We start from the raw sequence: 25,371 nt of genomic DNA on the forward strand, positions 1-25,371 counted from the left end.
GCCTTCCAGCTTATCAGTGGGACACATGGTCGCTGCAGATCAGCTGAAGCCCTTTAAATCTGGCAGAAGTGGAGAGAGAGGAGTGGCAGAGCAGGTGGTCATGCTTGGGGGCAGGGCTTGGGGCATCCCCGCCCACCCCCAGAACACCTCCCAAATCCTTCCCACGGGAGCAAGAAGGTGACAGAGGCTGGAAGGACAGCTGGCTACAACTTCTCTGAAGATACCACCATCTCTATCTTTGCCCCCACTGCCTTCTCCTCTGGCAACCCTGCAGCCTCTTGGGAAGCCCTCTTTATCTACCAGGTAAAAGCGGTGTGCTCTTACTTGGCAAAGATGAGGGAGGGGGAATGAAAGCAGAATTCTCCCTTCTTCCCTCCCCTCTCCCATGCTGCTATTGATTGTGGACAAGACAAGATGCTGCCTGGCTTCTTTCTTGCATGGGCTGGTGGAGATGTGATAGACAGGAAATCTATCTAGGGGTCCTTTTTTATTAGAATTTAGATTAAAGACTTTTAACCTATAAATCATATACTTCTTTCTCACTTGAAACAAATCGCAAAAGCTTGCTGTTTTTGCACACGGCTGTTCTTCTAGTCCAAACCAGATCTGCCATCTGAAAAGCCAAAACAACAGACAAGTCGGCTGGGGGGTGGGAAGGCTAAAGCACAAGATCGGGGGCTCATGCCAAACTATGACTGGGAAAGATGTGTCACAAGCAATTATTGTTGCATTAGCAAATTTGAAACTGATAAATCAATTAATTAATTGCCTTGCTCAGGGGAAAGCCTGCTGGAGAAAGGGACCTGAATAGGGGACATAAGGCCCAGAAATAGTTGACCACCACAAAGTAGGTGAGGATAAGAGAAACTGTCATCTACAAATTGGTTAAGGGATGGGAACCCCCCCCCTGGGGGGGGAGAAGATGCAGAACGCAGGGCATAAGAGTCTCGGTGTCAGCACTGTTCCCAGGAAGGAATGGTGCTGCATAAGCTAAAAGATGGGAGATGAGTTCACTCTATGAGGACATTACAAGTCCCCCATGACTGCCCCATGGAGTGAGGATATACTTGCAAATCCCAGAGAGAAGGGGTATGAAGATCAGGACTGCTAGAGGCAGGACAGACATTTCCTTTGTTAGATTTCTCCAGACCAGTCAGTTTGGTCTAGTGGTTAAGAGCAATGAACTCTAATCTGGAGAACCGGGTTTGATTCCCCACTCCTCCAAGAACAGCCAGCTGGGTGACCTTGAGTCAGTCACAGTTTTTTAAGAGCAGTTTCTCTCAAAGCTCTCTCAGCCCCACCTACCTCACAGGGTATCAGTTGTGGGGCAAGAAAAGGAAGGTGATAGTAAACTACTCTGAGACTCTGAGTGAAGGTTGGGGTATAAATCCAATTCTTCTCCTTCTCCTCCACTGGCAAGGCCCTAGGTCACGTGAGTGTATCTCAGCAAACTGATTTGCAATGCATTGTATTGCAATAAAGCTGCAGGTTTGCTTTCTTGAAGACTGAGAGTCTCTGGCTTCTCTCTTTCTCAGTGAACCTGAAGCTCGATAAGATGGACCCTGTGCTAAATTGTTGCGGTTTCAAAAAGGAAAGCCTGATCAACTTACCTTTTGATCACCAGAATCCTTAGATTTTATTTTTAACAAGTGTGTTTGAAGAAGCACTATTTTTTTTCAGGTTAAATATCCTCACAGTCCCTCCCTTCAACAAAACCTCACTCACCTGCTAGCATTGAATGAATGGGGCAAATGCATGTCACCCAGAAACAGCTCCAAAGCCTAAGAAGGTAACTCGAGCAGAACCTTCCCCAAGTTCCTCACACACACACACACACACACACACACAGGCTGAGGGAGGAGTGAGTCTATCTGAGGTGAATTTGGTGCTGGAGTAAACCAGGTTCTTGTCAGATGTTTGCTCCTCCATCCCTTTCTTCCAAAGAGAATCAACCCTATGCCAAAGACATATCTTCCCTCTTTGCAACTAAAACAATAACACAACCTTAAATTGTGTGGCACCTGAAAATCTAACAGGTTTTTGCCAGCACAAACATTTGTGAATTGTTCAGTGCTAGAATAAAAACTAGTTAGTTTTTAAGGTGCTGAAAAAATCATGTTCATTTTTATTAACAACACTATTTACCTTAGTTCCGTATAACATGTATTTCCACGTATAACATGTATTTTGGGACACCAAAAAATCTTGAGTTGGCCTTGCCCAGGGGAGCATCCTTCTGCAATTTCCCATTCATGTTGAAGAGAAATTTCTGGACTGCTGACTGGTAAAAAACTGAATGGATTAGTCATTCTTGCCTTCTCTTTAAATCAAAGACAATAGAGAACCCTTAGTGTTTGTGGCTTCTCTTTAAATCAAACATCAGCAGAAAGCAATGTCTGCTTATTTTGGAATGCTGCCTAAATACCTGCTCTGTATAGTGTGAAAGTTTGCACATCTTTCTAAGCTAGAAGTTAGCCTAGTGAGAACTATTGTATTGTCACTGGGGATGCACAGAGGTGTGTTTCTCCTCCTGCCCCAAGAAACAACATTTTAACTGTGCTTAGGCTGCACAGATGGGGCAGGGAATCTCTTTTGTCCTTTTTTGTTCTTTACTGCTAGCACATAAACATACTGGATAGATGTATTTAGCATTCACTGCTTTTATATCTATCTTATAATGAGCTTAGGGATGAATCTATGTTGCTGTGTGTGATTGAGGCCCTTGAAGAACATAGTATATACAAAGATATTTTTACTAGTTTGGCAATCCAGTTCCAGTGCAAAAGAGCACCTGCATGCAAATAAGCATTTAGGTATAAATTAATTATACCTTTGGATGACTTTTCAAGGCAGCTGGTAAATAATGCACTATAGATAGGGTAACAGCCTTATATTTGCCAGATAGCAAATATAATAAATGGTAATCGTGTGAACATACCAGAAAGTATGGAATCAGTGTAGAAATAAAAGAAGATTTTACAGTAGAATATAAATTACAACTTCTCCTTTCCGCATAAGCAGAAACTCTGTTCAATCGGACTGAGAATCCGCCAAATAATTCAATAGGAGTAAGGCATTTTGTCTGACAAGAAAGAAAAGACTATGAAATGTTGGAATAGTTAAGAATTTTAAATAATCTGAAAGCTCTGGAAAAGATGGGGTGCTCAGTTTCCAGAAAGAGAGTTCACATTTCTTCTGCAATTGTATGGTGCATCTAATTAGTTTGTGATGGATTGTAAGAGATATTTAGGTAAAGGTAAAGGTTTCCCTTGCTTGAAAGCCAGTCAAATTAGATTCTAGGGATTCAGTGCTCATCTCCATTTCCAAGCTGAAGAGCCAGCACTGTTCAAAGACATTTCTGTGGTCATGTGGCCGGCATGACTAGACGTCAAGGCACATTTAGTAGCATACAAATGAATAAAAGTCGACTGAGTCAAACTAAAGAGTCCTTCATTTGTAAAACTGCAAATCTTTCTGTGTGAGGATTTATATTTTTAATGGGAGAAATAGTCAGAGGACAAACTTTTTTAAAAAACGGCCTATGGCCCCATGAACTACATATCCCAGCAGGCACATCAGCACTTGTGGGCATGCTCAAAGGACAAACTTTAAAAAAAATGGTTGATGGCAAAAAAAACCCTTGATATGTCTGATCAATGAATGACAGGGTAAAAGCACTTTCAAGAGTGCTAAAAGGGGTGAGTCTGATAATTAATTTTATAACTTGGATCAATCAGAGGTGGGGCAACAGTGGATTGAGCTGCACATCTGACCACAGCTCTAGTTGAGAGGTTACAGACACAATGACTGGTATGGGCTAGGTCTGTGGCAACTAGTAGGAAGACAATTTTTGAGTAAGACGAAAACCAAAGAAAGACAGTTCCATCCTAGTTTTCCATCAACCCTGCTGGGTCCAGAAGTATTCCAAAACTCTTCCATTGATCAGCTATAAAATCTGAGCACCATCTAATACTGGTAGGTAAATGACATCCAGGACATCAGAGTTCCCTACCAGCATCACCCTCATTTTATATGGTTTAGTTTGAGCTTGTCCATCCTCATTCACTTGACAACATCCTTCAGAAACTGATTCAGGACCAAGACAACTGATTCTGGAAGCTTTGTAAATGATATGTAAAGTTGGCTGTTATAATATCCCCCCCCAACTTCCGTTTTTCTTTCTCTTGGCTGAGCAGTACCTTTTTTTGACCTTTATTTCACTATCTGTCCCATACAGTTGTTTATGTATATATGCTGACCCAGCCCAGGGAACTGAGGAACTGAAAAACCCTCCATTTGTATATGTTAGATTATAGCACCAGAGAGGGTGATAGTAATTCAAAACTGTCAAGGATTCCTAGAATGAACCCAGAGCTGCTGTACACAAGTGATCAGACATTTCTTTAATTTTTTTAAAAGGGAGGTTATAAAATGTTATTTAATTTCTGTCAAATAAAGATTCCATCTACAAGCAACACATTACCTCAGAATCATGCAGCAGAAAAACAAGAAAACTAGCTTAACGATATTTGCAGGACTGGCATTAGATGGCACAAACCTTAAATCCAAGAGTCAAAAGGCCATAGCTCAGGCGTTCTCTACATTACTGGTAATTTGCAAATTCAAGCATCACATAGTTCAGGCCTTTAGTCCATCAGAATCCAAGTCAGCTTTTTTCCTCCAGATTCTTAGCTCAATTATATTTTTTTGGCCAAGCAATGTCAGGCAGTGGTGACACCCAAGCAGCATACAGTCTTGCTAGAATCCTGTAGAAAATTACCTCACTATTTCTGACCCCATCCCCATCTTGTAACTGCAGATTCTCATGAGAAGCTAATTACAAAAGTTAGGGTTGCCAGGTCTGGGTTGGAAAATACCTGGAGACTTTGGGGGTGGATCCAGGAGAGGGAGCGGTTTGGGGAGGGGCCTCAGCATGGTACAATGCCATAAAGTCCACCCTTCAAAGCAGCCATTTTCTCCAGGGGAGCTAATCTCTGTCAGCTGGAGATCAATTGTAAAAGCGGGATATCTCCAGGCCCCTCCTGGAGGCTGGCAACCATAACAACAGTTCAAACTCTGGCCTTGAGGATGATAAAGGCCATGTAGGCCAAGAGGTCTATTAGTAACACAGAGTGGAACGAGCCCATCACCATCCACATTAACCCTTGAGGGGAATTTGTGTCACAAAAGCAAACAAACTGCTTTATTTCACTTCTATGGGGAAATGGACAGGTACGTATAAGGTTTAATCTTGGAAGGTGAACAGGGAATAGGAATGAGGTAACTGTATTAACTATATACCACAGATAAAGTTGCTGTTTTGCTATACAGACAGGTATTTAAAATTGGGGAGAGAGGACTTTTGGCAGTCACTGCTTAAAAAAACAGGCATAAGCATCTGTCTCAAAACAGTTTGTGAAAGCAGGAACATACACACAAGTTCCAATTTACCACTTGACAGGGATCAGCCCCATTTAATAGGAGCTCTTTCCTTCAGGGAAGGACTACTTGTCACACTTCCCTATTCAGGATCCTCCTTGGTCCTTTCACTCTGCTTAACTCGACTTAGCTGAACTAACTGTCACTCTTAACTGCCGCTCTTAACTGTGGAATTCTATTTGAATCCCCTGCAACTCAAGGTTCTCAGAACCGGTTAAAGCATTAACTGTTCACTGACCATTACAGCTGTCACCAACATATGAATGGCAACCAACTCAAAAATTTAGGTGATCTCATCCAGTATCTTGAAACAAATATTTAAAGATCATTGGACAGAGCCCTGAGGAACTCTATATTTTAGATCCCAAACTAGTTACTCAGTCTCTTCACCGGAAACTCTTTGTGAACCTTTGGCCAAGATATAAAAATATAAACCACAGGAAAGCCATGCCTGTAACCACCAAATCTGTTTTACAAATATTTCAATAATAATTCATGGTCCACACTATCCAATGCTACTGACATGTCTGACTGTTAACAAAGTCGCATTACCTCTATCTGCTTGCAGACAAATAATCCTTCAGAACAACCAATAATGTCTTAGTTCCCAACAAGATCTGAAATCAGATTGAAAAGGGTTAAGCATTGTTGAATCATACAAGAAACTCTGAAGTTGCTCATGCAGTTACTCCCTCAATCATCTTGCCCAAGAATGGAAAAAATAGACATCTTCCTTTGACAAACCCAGCCTTTTCAATAATGGCCTCACAACAGCTTCCTTCATTGCTCTTGGGAAATTCCCTTCCACAAAATATGGGTTCACTATTTTGACAAATTGAGCAGCTAATTCATCCCTGCAAGATTTAATAACCCAAGAAAGAAAAAGGTCCAGTTTGCGGGTAGTGGTCTTCACATGTCCCTGAATCCTTCCCACACAATCAGGAAGATCAAATTCAATCTGTTCATGCAAAATGTACCAGTAGGTGCTTCTGACAGTTTCCCTAATTCCTTAGTAAAGGGTCTCCAAAATGGTGATCATGGATGTCATGGCACCCACTGACCCCTTTCTTGGTGCCTACCAAGAGTATTTTAAAAGTGTGTGGGACCTAGGGTTCCCAGATTCCCACCAGGGGCATGGAATTGCCTGCCTCAACTGCTGTTTCCTGCTGCTACTTTTTGTGGCTGGGGGAAGAAAAAAAAAGGTTTTAAAAGTTGCTGGCATGATGTCACTTCCAGGAAAAACCCAAAAGTCATGCCAGTCCCTTCTAGAAATTACTGGAAACTCTGTGGTTCCTAGCACATGACCCCCAAGACTCCCACTGGTTGCCATGCCATGCCACCCTACTGGTGCCAGGCAGGGCTATTGCCTGGCGGGCAAGATTGGCCATTGGATAGGTCACTGGAGATGTGATTGACTGTGCACATTAAAATAATGTTGTTTCAGCAGCAGCCATCACCACAGTGTTGGTTGTATTCTCTCTCTCTCCCCTTTTTCCAGCTATATGTTTTTAAAATTACCCCTCCTCTCCCCTGCACTTGAGCTCCTATGTGTGTGTGGCTCTACCTCATGTAGCGGCCATTTTGTGGTTGGCGCCATCTCTTGCAGCCACTCAGCTGAGCCTATAAGAGTGCTGCTTCAGCATCCAATCAACTTTCAGAATAGGGATGGAATGTTGGAGGGAAAGACAGAGGAGAGAGTTCAGGTCTGCTGTGGGGGGGGGGGTGAGCAGTGAAAGCTCAAGCCTGGCTCAGCTAAGCAGCAGACAGCATGGGTACCACTGCTTAGTAGTGCAGCAGAGTGGTTCAGCTCTGCCTCTGGGAGAGAATAAAGTATCCGATCATTAGGCTCGTCTCTGGTAATGCGCAGACCTTGTAGCATTTAGTCCAACTCTTGGGAAAGGGCAGGCTGGTGTGGGTGGAATCCTGTGTGTGAGAGAGGATACAACCTAGAGGCTAGTCAGTAAAAGCCTGTTTGTGCCTGAAAGCATTAAAGAAAAGTCAAACTACACTCTGAAGCCACAACTAGCTTAAATTTGTGTACCTCAGCCAGGTTTTTCCTTTGACTACCAGGAGACCTGTGCTGCTTGTTCTTTAATAACAACCTATACATAAATAAAGGAGCTGTGGTGGCTCAAGTGGTTATGACGCTGAAATGCAGGCTGTGGAAGGTCAGTAGTTCAGCAGTTCGAGACCCGAGTGTGCCGCATGACGGAGTGAGCTCCCATCTCTAGTTCCAGCTCCTGCCAACCTAGCAGTTCGAAAGCAAGAAATTGCAAGTAGATAAATAGGGACCACTTTGGTGGGAAGGTAACAGCGTTCCGTGCGCCTTGGTGTTTAGTCATGCTTTCTTAACATGTCTAGCCACAAACATGGGTACATAATTTCTTCCAACTGAGTGTAACAGGACATGAATCTGATTCTAGGCTTTGACTAATACAAGTGTATGGAGCAATAACTTTGTTAGACTTTGCCACAAGGCTCTTTCTCATTTTCCTCTGTAAAAAACATATATGCAGAGATGATCTGAATATGAAATCAGCAGTGCCTTTCTTGTACAACGGAAGAAGATCTGCCTCCTTATCAGCTCACAAGGACAAGGAAGCATCTCCCACCCTAAAATGCTGCTCCTCCATTGCTGCGACAGGGAATCGCTCCCCCTTCTGCCTGAGAATACTGTAAATGGGAACTGCTGCTCAAAAATACAATGGACCATTTATATGTCAAAGCACTGGAAGCAGGTTGTCAAGGTAAAACGTACCATAAATAGAGCCGTTAATTCAGTTGTTGGCATGACTTTCTGTTATCTTCTCAATACCTTCCAGAGGGTATTAGCCCTACCTTTTTGTTTGAGTTGGCAGTGTGGTTATTTTTGTTGTTTAAAAAAAATATTTCACCTGCTGTTCAATTCCAATAACAGCTCAGGCCAAGCTTTAATATACTGGGATATTAGCAAAGAATGCATCTATCTCAACAGCCGGAGCTAGTTAGATGTCAGAGTGTTTCTAGTGACTTTTCCTGGGAAATGGGGGGTTTAACTTGTCAGCGTGAATAGCCACTGCTTTTTACAAGGCCTAGTTGCACAACAGCTTGCTGAAGATGAGTTCCAACAGTTGGTATTTGAGGCTGAACTTTTGTTTTACCCACAACTGAAGAAGCACATCTGGGTAAGACAATATAAGTCTGGTAAATAGTCCTGTTAGAAGCAGTGCTGTGCTTGAAGTGTGAAAGAGTAAGGAAGGGTAACAGAATATTATGGTAAATGTACAGTCACAAGTGCTACTCCAATTGTGAAAGGAAGAAAGCACCCCCTTCTTTGTTCTGGTGCCCTTGAACAACAATAAAGCGAAGACTCTTGAAGGAAAGTGCTGGACGTGGCAGTAGAATGAGGACTTTGAAAGCATTCTAGAATTCAAGCACAGGCTTCCACAGGGATTTGCAAACAATGGCACAAAAAGCACCAGTCAGTCACAACTAAGAGTCTTGCCTAGGCATCACTACGTAGCTAACAACAAGTACCAGCAAAGAATGCCACCTATGCAATAGGATGAGTTTTACTCTGAGGTCAGCAGTTGGAACTACCAGGCTCTGTACAAATACAAATTGCCCTTGCTGAACTCAGGGGTCATGTCGTAGAAAAAGAGGTGCAGGAGCTCATTAGCATAACTCATTAACATAACGTATTTGCATATGCCACACCCCCCTGACATCACCAGAAGTGTGTCAGAAGGCAACACCCACCTCTCAGGCTCCATTGGACTGTTTTGGATTGCTTGCTATTGGGGGGGTACGTGCAGACCTGTCCTCGCAGAGGAGGGAGAGCTTGTACCTGAATAAAACTTGGTCTTAAAGGTGCCACTGGACTGCTTTGGGCTGGGGGGCCGAGGGGGGGCTCTGCAGCTTACCTGGCTGCTTCTTGCTCTGACTGAGGGCCGCTGGGAGAAGGGGGTGTGGCTTGTTGCATGTGCCCACCCCCTGGGCTCTTTACTGCCAGAGCTCTGCTCCTGTGCGCTCCTGCAGGAAATGACCCCTGGCTGAACTTATTTGAAACCATGCCTATTGTGTTTGCCTCCCATATTTCTCAATATGGGGAAGATTAAAGGGAAAAAATATGTTTTAGGGAGTGTGAGAGAATGGCACATGAAACCCTTCAGTCATTTTTTAAACTGATTAAGAAAAAATAATAATTGATAAATTGAATACATCGAATAATATATTAATAATGAATAAATCATGAATAAATTGAATAAGCACAAACATCCTTTGACTGTCCCATTTCTGGAGTAGGGCAAGTCATTTACAGGTTGGGCACAATGTCATCTGGATGCTCCTGTTTACTGTGGGGGATTCTTGCTGCCCACGTGGGGGGAAATCCCCATCTGGAAGCAGCCATTGTGAGGTTTATCAGTGCTGCCCTGGAACTTCACAATGGCTTTCCCACATGGGAAGCAGGAATCCCACATAGTAAATAGGGGCATCCAGACGTCATCGTGCCCAATCTGTAAATGGGTAGAGCTGCAATAAGGAAGGGGAAATGGAGGAGAAGGCAAGTTTCAGGGGGGCAAAAGCACTATTGTGTCTGTACTTTTGCACAGGTGCAATGGAGCAAAGGAAGAGGAGCAGGGGGTGTGGCAGCAGTTAAGAGTGAATGCTGTTTCAGCCCATTCCTGCACCACTTCCAACTGCTGCTGAGGCAGAAGCACATTTCCATGCCTCGTGCACGTACAAGCGGTGTGAGGCTTGTTGCCTGGCTTTACTCCCTCATCCCACTGGCAGAGCTACAATGGATGGTAGAACAAAGCATGAGTCCAGTGGCACCTTTAGAACCAACAAAGTTTTATTCACTGTATGAGCTTTTGTGTGCATGCACATTTCCTCAGATACAATGAAATGGAATGTACCAGTCCATACATACAGGCAGAGGTTGAGCAGTAAATTAGCATGCAACATAATGAAGATATTTATCAGATTCAGGAATAACAAGCTTGGTTTATATGGTTACCATTTAGCATAATGAAGATGTCTGAACAGATGCAAAGACCAAACAGAGATAACAAGTTAAGTCCACCTGATCACCATTTGTTTGGATTCAAATCCATGGAAAAACACAGAGAGGCAAATAACTAATGTCCGACTTGGAGACTGATGTGTAAATGTATCATTCTTAATTATGAAATGCTAAAAAGTAATTAACTGAGACCCTGTGTTACACTCCATTTGTATTCTCTCAAGCATGGAGGTACCAATATGTATGGACTGGTAAATGCCATTTCATTGTATCTGAGGAAGTGTGTATGCATACAAAAGCTCATACAGTGAATAAAACTGTGTTGTCTTAAAGGTTCAACTGAGCTTATACATTTGCCCCGGTCACACTAGCGGGAAAAGCTGCGGCAGAAGTGCGGCTTTTTAGAGGCACAGCAAATTGAAGCGCGGCATCAGAATCAGACACATCCCCCGAGCTGAGCTGCATTTGCTCCCCACCATGATCACATGCCGAGGGGGAAGCGATGGGATGAAAAGCGAGGTAAGGCAGCTGCACAGTTGTGCACATGCGCAGTGAGGCAGGGCCTCACATACCATGGGATACGGGTGCGTCGGCGATCACACAGCTGCCAGTGCTGTGCGTTTCCAAGTAGGTAGTAGTGTTTTGCTGGTATCTTTTAAATCCACGTTTTCGGCCGGAAGGGACGGGTTGGGGGCGGGGGCGCGACACTTGCCAGATGTTGGCATCTGATCGTGCCAGTTTAATCTGCCCTCAACCTGTCCGTTTCGCGGGGCAAATCCTCCCATGTGACCGGGGCCATTATTCTACTTCTTCAGACCAGCACGGCTACCCACCTGAATGGAGACAGACTCTTTTAAATATCCAAAAGGTATCTTTTAGTTTTGACACAAGGAAATAGTTCTAATTAATACTGTCTCTATATCTCTATAAAGTCACCTATTTGGATTGATCAAAATTCTCTGAAGGTACACCACACAAATGAATGGATTCATTTGGAGCACTTTATGTTGTTGTGTAATAATAATTATGTGTTTTGGTGAAAGTTATTACGAAAAATTTGCAGATATAATTATATTGAATGGGTCAGATTTTCTAACCTGATTTTTACAAAGTCTTTATATGATATGAGAAAATAATTACACTGTGTAATTACAATATGTTATAAAATATTTACTTAATCCAAGTTAGTTTTAAAGCTAACTATTTTGGAAGCCATAAAAATGCAAAGTTGCATCTAATAACAGAAAAGTCAATTTTACATTTAGTTGTAGTTCTCCAAGTGTCATTCAGTATACCACGCTTTCCTGGTTGCATTTGTTATTAAGAACATAAGAGCCAGGATCTAAAGCACTCTGCCTGTACATAGAAATCACAACAATATAAATTGTTCTCTACATTTTACAGAAAAGCAAAAGTTTCCAGACGCACACTTGATTAACAATCTATTCAGATCCCTTGCTTGCTGAGCACCTTAATGGTTTGTTTATTTTAATTTATTCATTTATTTAAAACATTTTAATGCTGCCATTCCACCTGATTAGGGTCCCCAAGGAGGTGAATATGAAAACATTAAAACATCTGAACATTAAAAATAGCATTTAAAATTATAAAATGTCTCAATAAAATACATAAAATACAACAGCAAAATCAGAGAGAATGGCCAATAACTGTTATTGGGTGTATGCTAAGTAAAACAAAAAGCTCTTCACCCATCGGTAGAAGACCCCAATAAAGACAGACGGACAGATCTGCCTGGCAAAGAGTTCAAAAGTTTTGGTGCCACAACGGAAAAATCCCTTTTTCAGGTTGCCACCCATCTAGCCTCAGATGACGAGGGCACCTGAAGCAGAACCTCTGAAGATGACCGGAGTGGACAGATAGGTTCCTATGGCAGAAGGTTCCTATGGTTCCTATGTTGGCCCCAAGCCACACAGGCAGGGTTGCCAAGTGGCACCTACCTTGCCGGTGGGGGACTCCCGTGTGGATCCCGGCGCGCCACATGCACGTCACAGGGAAGAAACCATAGAGTTTTCCCTTGTATGGCCGTGGCCCCGCCCCCAGCGTGCCCGGCATCATAACGTCACTTCCCTGTGATGTGCACACTGGGGCAGGGTTCCCCCCGGGGCCCAATTCCCTCTGGGGCGGGGTTTTTTCCACCCCCTGGGGGGACTTGGCAGCCCTACACACAGGGCTTTAAAGATCAGTACTAGAGTCCTGAATTGAGTCTGGAGGCAAATTGGGAGCCGCTGTAGATGGAATAAGACTGGAATGATATGACCCCTATAACCCACTCCTGTCAAGACTCTGGCCACAACAGAGTTATAGTTAGGTATAAGAGGTATGGCCATTCTGACATCTTAACCTAAAATCATTCTGATTCCCATGAGAGTTACAGCACAGGAAACAAAAAGTCAGCATTTCCCCATATATTGAATTCCCTCCCCCACATGATACAATCTGAATTTGACTTTTTTGTTTAATTAAACAATAGAACTCAGTGCCATATTATGCTCTAAGTGGTTTGTATCATAGCATAAAGGGCTGCTATTTAAGGAACACAAACCAAAGCCGTTATAGTTAGGTATAAGAGGTATGGCCAGTCTAACATCCTAACCTAAAATCATTCTGATTCCCATGGGAGTTACAGCACAGGAAACAAAAAGTCAACATTTCCCCATATATTGAATTCCCCCCCACATGATACATTCTGAATTTGACTTTTTTGTTTCATTAAACAATAGAACTCAGTGCCATATTATGCTCTAAGTGGTTTGTATCATAGCATAAAGGGCTGCTATTTAAGGAACACAAACCAAAGCCCTCCTGGGCATGGGAACCAGTTGCATGGCTCTTTGAATATATATATATACACACACACACACTCACTCACTCACTCACACGTGCACACGCATGCATGCATACACAATAAGAGCAGTTTTTATGCATTTAAATGGAACTTTTTTGCAACACCAAAATAAGTTATCTCTAAATATGGTGGTTCCTTATAAATTATTAAGGAGTTACAATGTATGTGTGTTTGTTCACTGCTGCTTCTAAGTTTTATTGAATGACCTCATTTTAGTGTTTTGAGAGAGGGAAGGGGAAAGAGATGCTGGTTTCAAATGTTAAATAATATGTGGATATACAGGAAGCATGACTGAGTCATGCTTCCTGCATTCAGGAATATCATTAATATCTAACGTGGGGACTCATGCCTCTCAGTTACAGAGAATAGCATGTGCCCTTGATATAGCTATCACATGCAATGAAAAGATGAGTGAGCCCTGACCTTGGATGCCAACAAAATATACAAATACAGAAAATACTCCATTCATGCTTCCTGTATTTGCACATATCACTAACTTCTGAAGTTGCTCTGTGGGCCCTACTAGACATAACATTTTCCATGTGTACTGCCCCAAGTCCTGGATGGCCCAGGCTACCCTGATCTTGTCAGATCTTGGAAGCTAAACAAGGTCAGCCCTGGTTAGTGCTTGGATGGAAGACCACCAAAGAATACTAGGGCCACTATGCAGAGACAGGTAATGGCAAACCACCTCTGTTTCTCTCTTGCCTTGAAAACCCTATGGGGCCACCATAAGTCGGCTGCAACTTGATGGCACTTTCCACCTCCACCACCTCCACCACCACCATCACATGTTACCTGGAAGTGCCCTGTACATCAGGTTAGACCAGGGGTCATTTGGGGGGGGACGCGGGGGGACGCCATCCCCCCGGGTGAGGTGCGGGAGGGCGGGGCCTGGAGCTCCCTGCTGGTGCCCGCTGGAGGTCGCCGCCGGCTGTGGGGAGGACACACTTCCGGCGATGTCAGGGGGTGTGGCATATGCTAATGAGTTATGCTAATAAGTCCCCCTAGCTCTTTTTCTACGAAATGACCCCTGGGTTAGACCCTTTCTTCTGTGTTTGTTTCCCACAAAATAGCTTCCCCATATAACAGACAGCCTCCCGTTCTCCCCTTCTTTGGAACATTGGTCACCAGGGCAAAATTCAAGTAGTTCAAAAAGTTCTGATTCCCTGTAGTAAACCTCAGCCTGGTGCTAGTTCCTTGCTTCTGTTTGCCTCTTCCTCCAGGGCCCGCAAATGGCTAGCATGATGGTGCCACCCATTGGCTGAGATTATAGGGTTGCCACCCCCAATTGAGAAAATTCCTGGAGATTTGGGGGTGGAGTTTGCAAAGTACAGGGTTGGGGAGGTGAGGGTCCTCAGTGGGGTATACTATCATAAGGTCCACCTTCTGAAACAAGCCATTTTCTCCAGGGGAACTGATCTCTGTAGTCTGGAGATCAGTTGTAATTCCAGGAAAACTTCGGGCCCCAACTGGGGTTGGCAACCCTACCTGAGAATGAATCAGTGTCTTTGATTGGCCGAAGACCCTCCACAGAGCCCCTCATGAGAGATTCCATGTGGTCTTCATCTAATCAGCAGCATCCGTGAAGCAGCTGAAACATGACAGATGCTGCTAGTTCTCACTTGCTCTCTGGTTCTTTAGGAGGAGGAAGCTAGCAAGGGAGTGGTGACAGGTCAATATAGAGTAGGAGTGATCAGAGAAGGGATGTTGTTGCCAGCCTCCCTCCCCTTCACCTGCACAGCCCTCCCTCCCAGCCTGACTGTACGTACTGCACAAGTAACACAGTGAGCAAGTCCTATGAGGTCTCACAGAAAACCTTGCAGCAGTGAACACAGCTGAGGATCTTAGGATGACCACAGCCAATGCCTCCAAGGAGGCCTCTCTGGGAAAAATCAGGGAGTGCCAACAGTACAACAGCAATTAAGCCATGCCAGGCTAGAAGACAAAGAAGCCTCTTCCTGAATTGTCTTTTACATGATATGCAATCACTGACCATTAACACAATTCGAAAGTTAAGTGCCCTGTGACAATCTGGAACCTCGGATTCAAATATTCCCATTTCCCCCCAAACTCCCACCAGATATATGACTCATCTTCATGTCAACAGCCTTGTAATCCTGAATTATAATTCAATCAAGAGCTTCCTGGTGCCCTTCCCTGGTGCCATTTAGTCCGTTCTATCATTTTCTCCTGATAAGGTGCCCAACTCTCAAGTATTCCATTATCTTCTGTTGTAACCTTATGTTTCCTGAAAAGAATCCATTCTGTGCTATGGACCAAAAACAGTATAACTGGCCTGGCTTTAGAGCCAGTAATTAGAGTCTGATCCTGGATACCAATGGAACTGTAACAGACTCCTGGATCCATCCTTCTTCCATCTGATTTCTTCACAGAATAGGACAGGTAATCTTTGCTCTCCCTCTCGATCTACACCTCCCCTTATTTTCCAAATCACACGTATACCTTTAGCTCAACGAGTTAACTCCTGCTCCAGGTTGAAGTAGCTCCACTGAATATTTGGTGGTTGTTGCTATGTTAATTAGGATAAGGAATGAGTCTGTGTTTTGGTTTAGTATTTGCTTAGGGCTACTCCCTCCATATACACTATTGTGCCAACTCCCTGAATAAACTTCATGTTCCTTTTAAAATTAGGTCTCTGTCATCCTTTTCCTACTGAAAACGTACTACTCACAGCCACTTTAGGTAAAAGATCCCAGTTTTCTGCACCTTGCACAAATATGCAAGCTAATCCCCCATGTTGTACTATTCACATGTTTTTTTGGGGGGAGGTAACAATGCTGACATCTGCCAGATGTGGGACCCTGATGATCATGGTCTGAAAAAAGAAGTGAGGAGTGAGGAGGGTTGTCTGATTCCTTGGGTCTAACCAGACACACATAACATTTACAGGTTAACTGATAATCATATAGATGAAAATGTCTGGTTAGGTCTTGAGAGAGGCAGAAACAACTGTTTATAATGTCCACTCTAACGTATTTTTAAAAGATGAAAATATTTCAGATATGGGCAAACCGCAATGCTGTTTTGTTTTCATCCATTTCTTAGAGAATATGTTGTGTTTTCCTAATAAAAAACTTGAGGCCGCAGTGGCTCAGTGGTTAAGATGCTTAGCTGCAGACCAGAAGATCTATAGTTCGGCAGTTCGAGTCCACAGTACCGCGTGACAGAGTGAGGTCCCGTCTCTGGCCCCAGCTCCTGCCACCCTAGCAGTTCAAAAGCAAGAAATTGCAAGTAGATAAATAGGTACTGCTTCAGTGGGAAGGTAACAGCATTCCGTGCACCTCAGCATCTAGTCATGCCAACCACATGACCACAGAAATGTCTTCAGACAGTGCTGGCTCTTTGGCTTGGAAATGGAGATCAGCACCACACTCTAGAATCGGATTCAACTGGCTTTTGAGCAACGGAAACCTTTACCTTTACTAATAAAAGACTTAAAACATAATAAGGTTTTAAGACCTCACTGAATGTTTCACTGCCATAATTTAAAGTCAATTCTCAGTGTGACTACAAGGTCCATTCTCCAGTAGTTGAAGCCAATTCAGAACCTATCAGTATTCATGTGAAAGAAACTTAAAGTCCAGTGGCACCCTTAAGGCCAACAAAGTTTTATTCAAGGTATGAGCTTTTGTGTGCATGCACACTTTAATTTCGTATATTACCTTTTCTTATTCCTTCTCTTGGTTCTCTGACTGGGGCCATCTCCAATGTCTTTATGGATTTACTACAACAGGACATGAAAATATTTGTGGGGAAAGGGAAATCCAGTCACCCTACTGGCCCCCATTTCCTCCTCTCTTGTTTGTCCACACTCTTTTGTCACTGCTTTATCTCTAGGGATGGGCACAAACCAGCTCACAAGTGAACTTCATGATAAATTTCGGCCAGTTCGTGCTTTGCAAAGTCAAGTTCATGGCAGGTCACCCGGCATGAACTTTCTACAAACTTTCAAGCTGTTCGTGGAGGTTCGTGCCAGTTCATGAACAGAGACATTTCCAGACAGTTTCCACTCAATCAAAATATTTACATAACTTCAAAACAACAACATGGAGGGCATGTAGAAGAGCCTCTGGGGGAAGTTTCCTGTTACTTTAATGTCTAGCTTGCACAGAATCCATTCTATATGCTCCTGGACCTTGGTCATTTTGACAGGTGCAGGTTCAGGAAGTTCAGGAGTGTACAGAATGGATCCTGTTCAAGCTAGAAACACCAAACTCACAGCAGACCTCTGCCAGATGCTCCTATACATGTCCTCCAAGTTTGGTACCTCTAGTTTTCACAGGATTTGTTATATACACTCCTGAACCTCCTGAACCCGTGCCTGCCAAAATAACCACTGCAGTCATTTTGACAGGCACAGGTTTAGGAGGTTTAGACATCTTCAGTGGCTTCATTTGACTGATTAGAGTTTGGAAACTCTTATAAGTAATAGGTGACTGTTCTCCATTTAATTCTATAATTTTGTCTAGATCATACAGAGTATGCAAAATTCTTATACTGACTTTGACTCCTGCTTCAGTAGCCAGCTTCTTAATTGCTGCATCTCTCTCCTTCCCAAATGGCTCATATTCAATGGAAAGTTCTGTAATATTCCATTCCTTAAAAAGCCTAGGAAACACATTTGCAGGCTTCCCTCAAATAACAAATAAATTTGACTTTAACTTCCATAAGTTAGCATCTAAGTCCTCAAGAAACTGAAGCAAGAAACCTCCACCAGTTGATTCCCACATTGGAGGATCCCACAAACCAGGGGTCCGGGATATATACACAGCTGACAATGTCGGTGCCATGGATGCACTCCCTCAGTTTTCACAGAGCCGTGGTTTTCATGGAGCCGCAGCCCCTTGCAGAACCAGTGTATGACATTCACCCCCATCTTGGACAATGAGACAGCAGGCACCCAATCACACACACCCTTAAACTTTGTCACTAAGTGGGAAGAAGCTTGGCGGATGGAGGGAGGATCAGCTGAGTGAGGAGGAAGTGGGCTTGGGAGGATGTCTTGATGGTTCAAGGCTAATGAAGGTGGGTTCATGGCTCATATTGCGTTGGGGCTGGCTACTGAAAGGGGGAAGAGAGGGATGGGGATCATGCTCAGAGGTGAAGGGGCAAAAAAAAGTGTCACCTATGAGAGGAATGGAGGCAGCTCTTAAAGCTGACGGAGGAGTGGCCGCACCAGTGAAGGCAGCTGCAGAGGTGGTGAGGTTGGCTGCTAGTGGGATGCACATCACTCTTTCTTTCACCTTTTCCCTGGCTTTAATCTCCTCAGCCACATGTGCATCCACTTGCCATCAAGGGAGGCAGAGAGGACCAAGAAAAGAAGAAAAACCTCACTGGAAGTTTGAGGGATGAAAAAGAGTAATGGTGGGAAGAGACACCAAATGTGTGATGCCTGACTCACTCCTGCTGGCAGCTACTCTCCTTGCTGTCAGCTCTCTGAGGTTTAGGAGTATATAGAATAGATACTGTGTAAGCTTGCACAGGATCCATTCTATACACTTCTGAACCTGCAGAATCTGTTGTGGGCCAGCTGGCTGCCTCCTCCTCTGAGGATGAGGAAATGGAAGAATCAGGCCCTGCACCAGTGGAATGCCCACCTGAGCACCTTGGTCTAGAAGCAGATCCAGTGAAAGAAGTATCAAGGAGAGTCACTCATTCTAGCAGTACTGTAGACAAAAGAAATAGGATAGAGATCAGAGCATCAGTCACCGCCGGCTTCTCCTGAGCCAGCAGAGCACAGAAGATGGAGAGGGAACTTGACAGCCTGAGAGAGATGAAAAAGCACCCATTTAATTGCACAACAGCAATCAGTGCTAATGCCTGGAGCAGAGTCATTACAGGAGCAGGAATACAGTGGTAAGAAGCAATACCTGGGCTTTGGGGGATGAGTCAGCTAATGAGGCAGATAAAAGGAAAATTCTGAATAAGGCTTGATGTGGAAGCAATCTTGCTCGTCACCCCCTCTGTGAGCTGACCCACTCAGTGAACAGATTACTACCTTGCAGTCTGCCCTGCTAACCTGTTCTTGCCAGCTAGAAACCCAGACCCTGTCTCCTGCCATGTCTTCCAGGCTTTGGACCCTGGACTCAGCATGTAGAGGAGCATCTGTGGGAGGCCTGCTGCTTCCTGTTTCCCCAACCAGTGGACTGAACCTTCAGCTCCCTGACTCTGGGCTGGTTTGTTGACCTTGCTCTTATCTCTTGCCAAATCCTTCTCCAGTATTCTTTGCCTGTATAAGACTGTTCTGTAGCTTTCCTGACTGAGAATCTAAATTCTTCCTCAGAGCAGTTTTACAGTATTTAAGACAATGGGGTTTCTCTTCTTCTCTCTATAGAAGTACTTTTCTGACTATTGCCTATCAGAAAACACTGACTCCCAACTGTCTCTTCTCTCAGAAGCCAAACCCTTTGGCTACTGATCCAGACGTTAGATTTCAGATCAAGACCAAAAGGTGAAAGACTCCTTTCCCCTCCAGATCAGCTGTTATATTTCCTCTCTCAGCTGATGCTGCCCAGTCAGAGAGCAAGTAGAGCAGCCAATCACATAAGCTCTTCTCTCCAGGGAAGTTTAATTTGTGAACTCCCTGACTCTCTGACACAAGCAACATTTTTAAAAAGCCTGCTTTTCTGTGCAATCTGTCACAGAGGGCTCCCCAGGAATGCAGAAAAATATGACTTTGTAAGTTAACCCAAAGAAGAAAGGGGAAAAAACCTCAAAATCATCCTGGTGAGGACTGAAAACACTCCAAAAGAGATGAAAGAGCTGTATGTCAATTAAAGGGAAAATCCCTTTGAACTTAGAGAATCATGGAAGGAAAGTTAAAGTGGTGGTATTTACAAATTGTCTCCCTCTCCTGATAAGGACTAGTAAAATGGAAATTATTAGACAACTTAGTTATGCCACTAATTAACAGACATTATTTCCAGCAAAGCTTTTCCTGCTTATTATCAAAGATATGTGTAACTCAGGTGCTCTATATTTGATATAAAGCCTGGAATTTAATTATACAACAACCTCATTACTGTAATAAAAAGCCAGAGTTCAAATGAAATTTGTGCAAATTATAGTATTTTTATGTATCATCATAATCTTTATTCTATTTGGCCTTAACAGAAACATCTTGTCCTCTCTCCTCTACAAGAAAACCAATATTTCATATACTTTTTGCAGCAACAGCAGTGTTTCCCATTCATTTTTCATTGATACAGTGTTAAAGACATTGTCCAAATTGCTTTAATTTGATGCAAATTGGATATACCAGTAATTGCACACTTGGTTATAGAGTATCTGAATGCATATCAAATGTACTGATTAAGGGGGGGATGATGTAATTGTGCTGTTGCTGAATTTTAGATTTTCAATTAAAATGCTTTGCATTTTGTCTTAAATATTTTGCTAATCAAGAAAATTAAAAACCCATTTACCAAGTCTACTGCTATGGAACCTGAATACAATGAAAATGAGTAATGAGTACAGTGCAGTGAATATGAGTAATGAGTACAGTGATTCACAGTACAGTGACTATGAGTAAGAAGAAGCTACAGGTATCAAGGATTTTGACACAGGAGTTATGTGATTAATATTGCCCCAGCTTTACATGTCGTATACTTCTTTCACAATATACGGTCTCAAAAATACTGTATTTTTTCAGTTTTTAAAAAATCAGGATATTCAGTAATATTCTGTAATACAAATGTTTCAGTTCTGTTCTTTATACACTGAGACAACATTAAATTCCTTGAAATTGCCTTCAGCTTCACGTCAATGAAATCCTACATAAACAGCATACATGCTGAACCAAACTTCAATTAAATAGGGATTTAAGGTATTTTTTAAACTACATGGAGGATTATGCTGCACATTTTCACTAGCAGCTAACATATTAATGTTGTAATTATTACACAAAGAGGAGAAATAAACAAGCTTGTGGAATTCCCAACACAGGCAGTGTTGAATCAGCAGTGAATTTGCTGTCTAATGCTATGAGCAAAGCGTGCCCAAGTCCATTGAAATCAATGGGTTTAAATATGTTTACAGTTATATAGGATTGGAGCTAAACTGGGAAAATGCTGTTTAGTTCATGGTTCATGCTGTGCGTGGTTCACAAAACACGGACTGTCATGAACTTTTTCACTTTGTGAAGTTCATGATGTGGTAGAACACACAAACCCCCAGCATGCGAGAGATACTAAGTTCACAGGGGATCTCCAGCTAGCTCTCTTTTACCTGCCCTCTAAGTTTGATGAGGATTGGATTTATGAGGTCTAAGTTACAGCCCCCCCCCCCAAAAAAGGAGCATACAGGAAAGAGCTTTCTGGGGAAATGATGGGCACAGGCTCAGGAGGTTCAGGAGTCTATAGAATGGATCATACACAAGCAAGAGACACCAAACTTGCAGGGGTCTCCAGTTGACTCTCCTCTACCTGCCCTCCAAGTTTGGTGATGATTGGATTTATGAGTTCCAAGTTATGGCCCCCCAAAGAAGGTGCCCCCATCCACCATTGTTTCCAATGGAGGGGAAAAACAGCAAAAAAGCAAGGACAATAGAAGCTCAGTGGAACAGAATCAAAGTCCCCAAGAATCTCTGCAGTAGAAACTGAAGCTGGGGGGCATTTCTGCAAGCCCAGCAGAACCAGTGCCACAGCGGCACTGCAAACCCAACAGTACTAAGGACAAGCCAGGAAAGTGGTTCTCGGGAAAATGCCAGGCACAGGTTCAAAAGTGTATAGCAGGCCCGTAGCCAGGAATTTCTATGTCGGGGAGCATTTTGATTCCTCAGGGGGCACTGGGGAACTGTCTAATTCAATTAAATATAATTTAATTAACATAGGCACTGTGCGCCTGTCACCTGGCTGTGTTCTGGGGAGACTGGACCACAGAGCCACCCCTTGAGCCTCTCTGCTCCTCTGAGTGTACCATCTGCCATGGACCTGTAGCTTGCCATTCCTGGCATGTGCTCGTGATGGCTTGGAGCTGGGGCTGCACTTTGAAGACCAGAGGAACCCCTGAGAAGTGGTAGAGATCCACCTTTTCCCCAAGGTTATCCACCCCCTGGCATCTTGTAGGGGGAGTTTGCAATGGCCCCACATTTTGCCAGAGAGTCGGGGGCCAGGCCCCTAAATGCCCCACTGTAGCTATGGGCCTGATGTATAGAATGGACCCCCTGCAAGCTACACACACCAAATGCACAGGGAACCTCACCCTGCCACCTGCTCCTCTACAATCTCTCCAGGTTGGGGGCAGATTACATTTCTGGGGTTCCAGTTATGAACCCCCCCCCAAAAGGTCTCTCCAGTGCTTGCTCTTGAAAAGACAGCTGCAGTTACAGCCAGGAGTCGATGGACTGGTTCAGGAACAAGCCAGTAACATCAAACTCACAGGGACACTTCACCTGGGCAGACCCCACCCAGCAAGACATTGGCAGCAAGGAAAGCATCCCCTTTATGCTCGCAACCCCCCAATTCTCTGAAGGCAGGTTCTGAATGACAGAAAGGCAGGCATCCCCAGAATTTCAACAGGGGCTCCCCAAAGTTACCCCATGACAACAGATTGGTGGGCACCCCAGCCACACCAGACCAGTGGAAATTGGAGTATTCAGTTTTATGAGATGCAATGATAGAAAGGCATGACAAGAGACTTCTGACAGGGGTTCCCCAAAGTTACCTCACAATGACAGCTTGGCAGGCACCCCAGCCCCATTAGACAAGCAAGGGAAGTGTGCCCAGTACCCACAACTCTCAAAGCCCTTCCCAAAAAGCTGACACAATCTGTGGCGGCTCCTTCAACTCCACAGAGGAAAAGAAACACCTTTCAGTGTCAAGCTGGATGGGCCACCCACAATTCTCCAAAGGCAAATTTGGAAGGACAGAAAGGCAGACATGACAGGAGACTTCTGACAGGGGCTCCCCAAATACTGCCCCCCTTGAGATGTGGTCCTTGCTCAAGACTTCTCATGCAGCATCAAGTCTGCCTACCTGCTGTGTGAGAGGCAAGGGGAGGGGGATGAGGAGCAAACCAAATATAATAAATATTGTGCATTTTGTGGAGCAGAAAAGCATGGCACAGGATGTCATCTTCTCCATGACCATCCTGCATGGGGAAGAGGAACTCAGCATCAGCTCCAATGACTGGCTGACCCTCTCCCAAATGGTGCATGACCTCAAGCCCTTTCAGGACACCACCAATGTGCTCTGTGTCCATACAGTCAGCCTGAGGTAAGTCATCCTCCTGATTTGAGGACTGGACTGGACACTCGAGCCGGCTGTTCTCCCATGGGTCAGGACCTTAGCAGAGAAGTTGCAGGTGTGCATCACCACCAGGTTGCATCCTCTGTGCAAGAAATGGGAGTACGAGCTGGCCTGTATAGGCTGTGATCCCCGGATAAAAGGTAGCACCCAACCCCAGAGGAATCACAATCAAAACATGGGTCCACACTCAGGCAAGGCACCCAGTAGCAAAGCCCCTCTGCTCAGCATGAGCAGAGTGACGGGGTGGCTCAGAGAGCCCTGAGTCCATCTAACACCCAACCCCCAGCAGGGCAGTTCACCATCAGGAAATGAATGTGCTCTGCTAGTTGGCTTTGGTAAGTTCCCTGCCTCTCTGCAAACAGCCAACAAACAAAAGAGTGTGGAGCATGAGCTGGGCTTATGTATACCTTTCTGATCCCATAGAACTCTGTTATTGCCAGCCAGCAGTGCCTATTAAGTTTTAGAGGGCTCCTATTGGTGTTTCCAAGACTGGAAAATTCCACCCTCTGTTACCTTAGTCTTTTGTAAACAGTTTAATTGAGTAGAGACAGTCTGTCTGGAAATGTATCCATTCACAAACCACTATGAACAGCACCAAAGTTCATGGAATGTTCATGCCGGGTGCCCTTCACCAAACATCACTTCATGAACCATGAACTGGCCACAATTTGAGATGGACTTTAGTCCATGAACCAGGTCATTCCCATCCCGAATTGCAGCCTTATATAGATTTCATTCTTATATCACTAGCTGGCATATAAGACCTCAGCACTCCGGAGTTTATGAAAAAGTGACCCTAGTCAATCTTTGAAGGCACCACAATGGCACATTTGTCTGTGGCTGAAACATTACTATGCCATCCTAAACAGTGTTACACCCTTATAAATCCATTGAAACCAGTGAGCTTAGATGGGTGCAACTCTACTTAGGATAGCACTTCTAATATAGTATCTTTACCCTTGAGGATGGCTGTGGTCACAAACACAAAATAATCCACTTTCAATCCACTTTCAATGTACTTTCCAACAGTTTGAAAGTGCACTCAAAGTAGATTGAAAGTGGATTATTTAGTGTGTGTGACCTCAGATGATATCAATGTGTTTTCAAGTCTTCTTTATTTGCTACCCTCTCAACAGAGGAATGCCACAGAGAAAAATACCTACCTCATGCAGACTTGCAGTCATATCACCTCTTTCAAAATGGTGGCAATTGTGTATGTTCCATATGTATTGTTAAATTTGTGAAGAATGAAATCTGTGGTCCTTAATCTACCCAAGAGAGTCTCAGAGCGGCTTACAAACTCCTTTCCCTTCCCCTCCCCACAACAGACACCCTGTAAGGTAGGTGGGGCTGAGAGAACTCTGACAGAAACGGCTCTTTTTTTCAAGGACAGCTCTTATCAGAACTACGGCTTGCCCAAGGTCATCCAGCCAGGTGCAAGTGGAGGAGTGGGGAATCAAACCTGGTTCTCCCAGATTAGAGTCCGCGCACTTAACCACTACACCAAACTGGCTCTCCTACACCAGTAAGAGTCCAGTAGCACCTTAAAGACTAAAAAAAATTGTGGTAGGGTATGAGCTTTCATGGGTCACTGCACACTTCTTCAGATAAACTATTTAACACACAGCATTTTATAGCCATCAAACAAATATACCCAGACAGGTTACAAGCCAATGAACTCTGGGGGTACAGGAAGTTTATATCCACTGTGTGCAGAAAGCTTTGTATTTGTTTTTAAGCAGTCTTCAACAACAAAGCTGGTATTAGCACTACTTTGAGATTTACTGTAT

At 43.9% G+C, this 25,371-nt stretch overlaps 1 protein-coding gene and 1 pseudogene across 2 annotated transcripts in view; both read right to left on the minus strand.

The window, feature by feature from the left end:
* Positions 1 to 25,371, minus strand: part of EHF (ets homologous factor) — a 71,550-nt gene that overhangs the window by 39,584 nt on the left and 6,595 nt on the right. Inside the window, exon 1 of one of the 2 annotated variants that reach the window (XM_015410868.1) lies at positions 5,992 to 6,050. The exons of the other annotated variant lie outside the window; for it this stretch is intronic. The gene's annotated coding sequence lies outside the window, so the exon portion shown is untranslated. Of the gene's footprint in view, positions 1 to 5,991; positions 6,051 to 25,371 lie in introns of those variants that run through there. 2 annotated transcript variants of the gene reach the window in all.
* LOC107110127 lies at positions 17,576 to 18,210 on the minus strand (annotated as a pseudogene).

Source organism: Gekko japonicus, unplaced genomic scaffold (assembly GCF_001447785.1).
Source record: "Gekko japonicus isolate JY-2015 unplaced genomic scaffold, Gekko_japonicus_V1.1 scaffold65, whole genome shotgun sequence".
Taxonomy (NCBI): Eukaryota; Metazoa; Chordata; class Lepidosauria; order Squamata; family Gekkonidae; genus Gekko; species Gekko japonicus.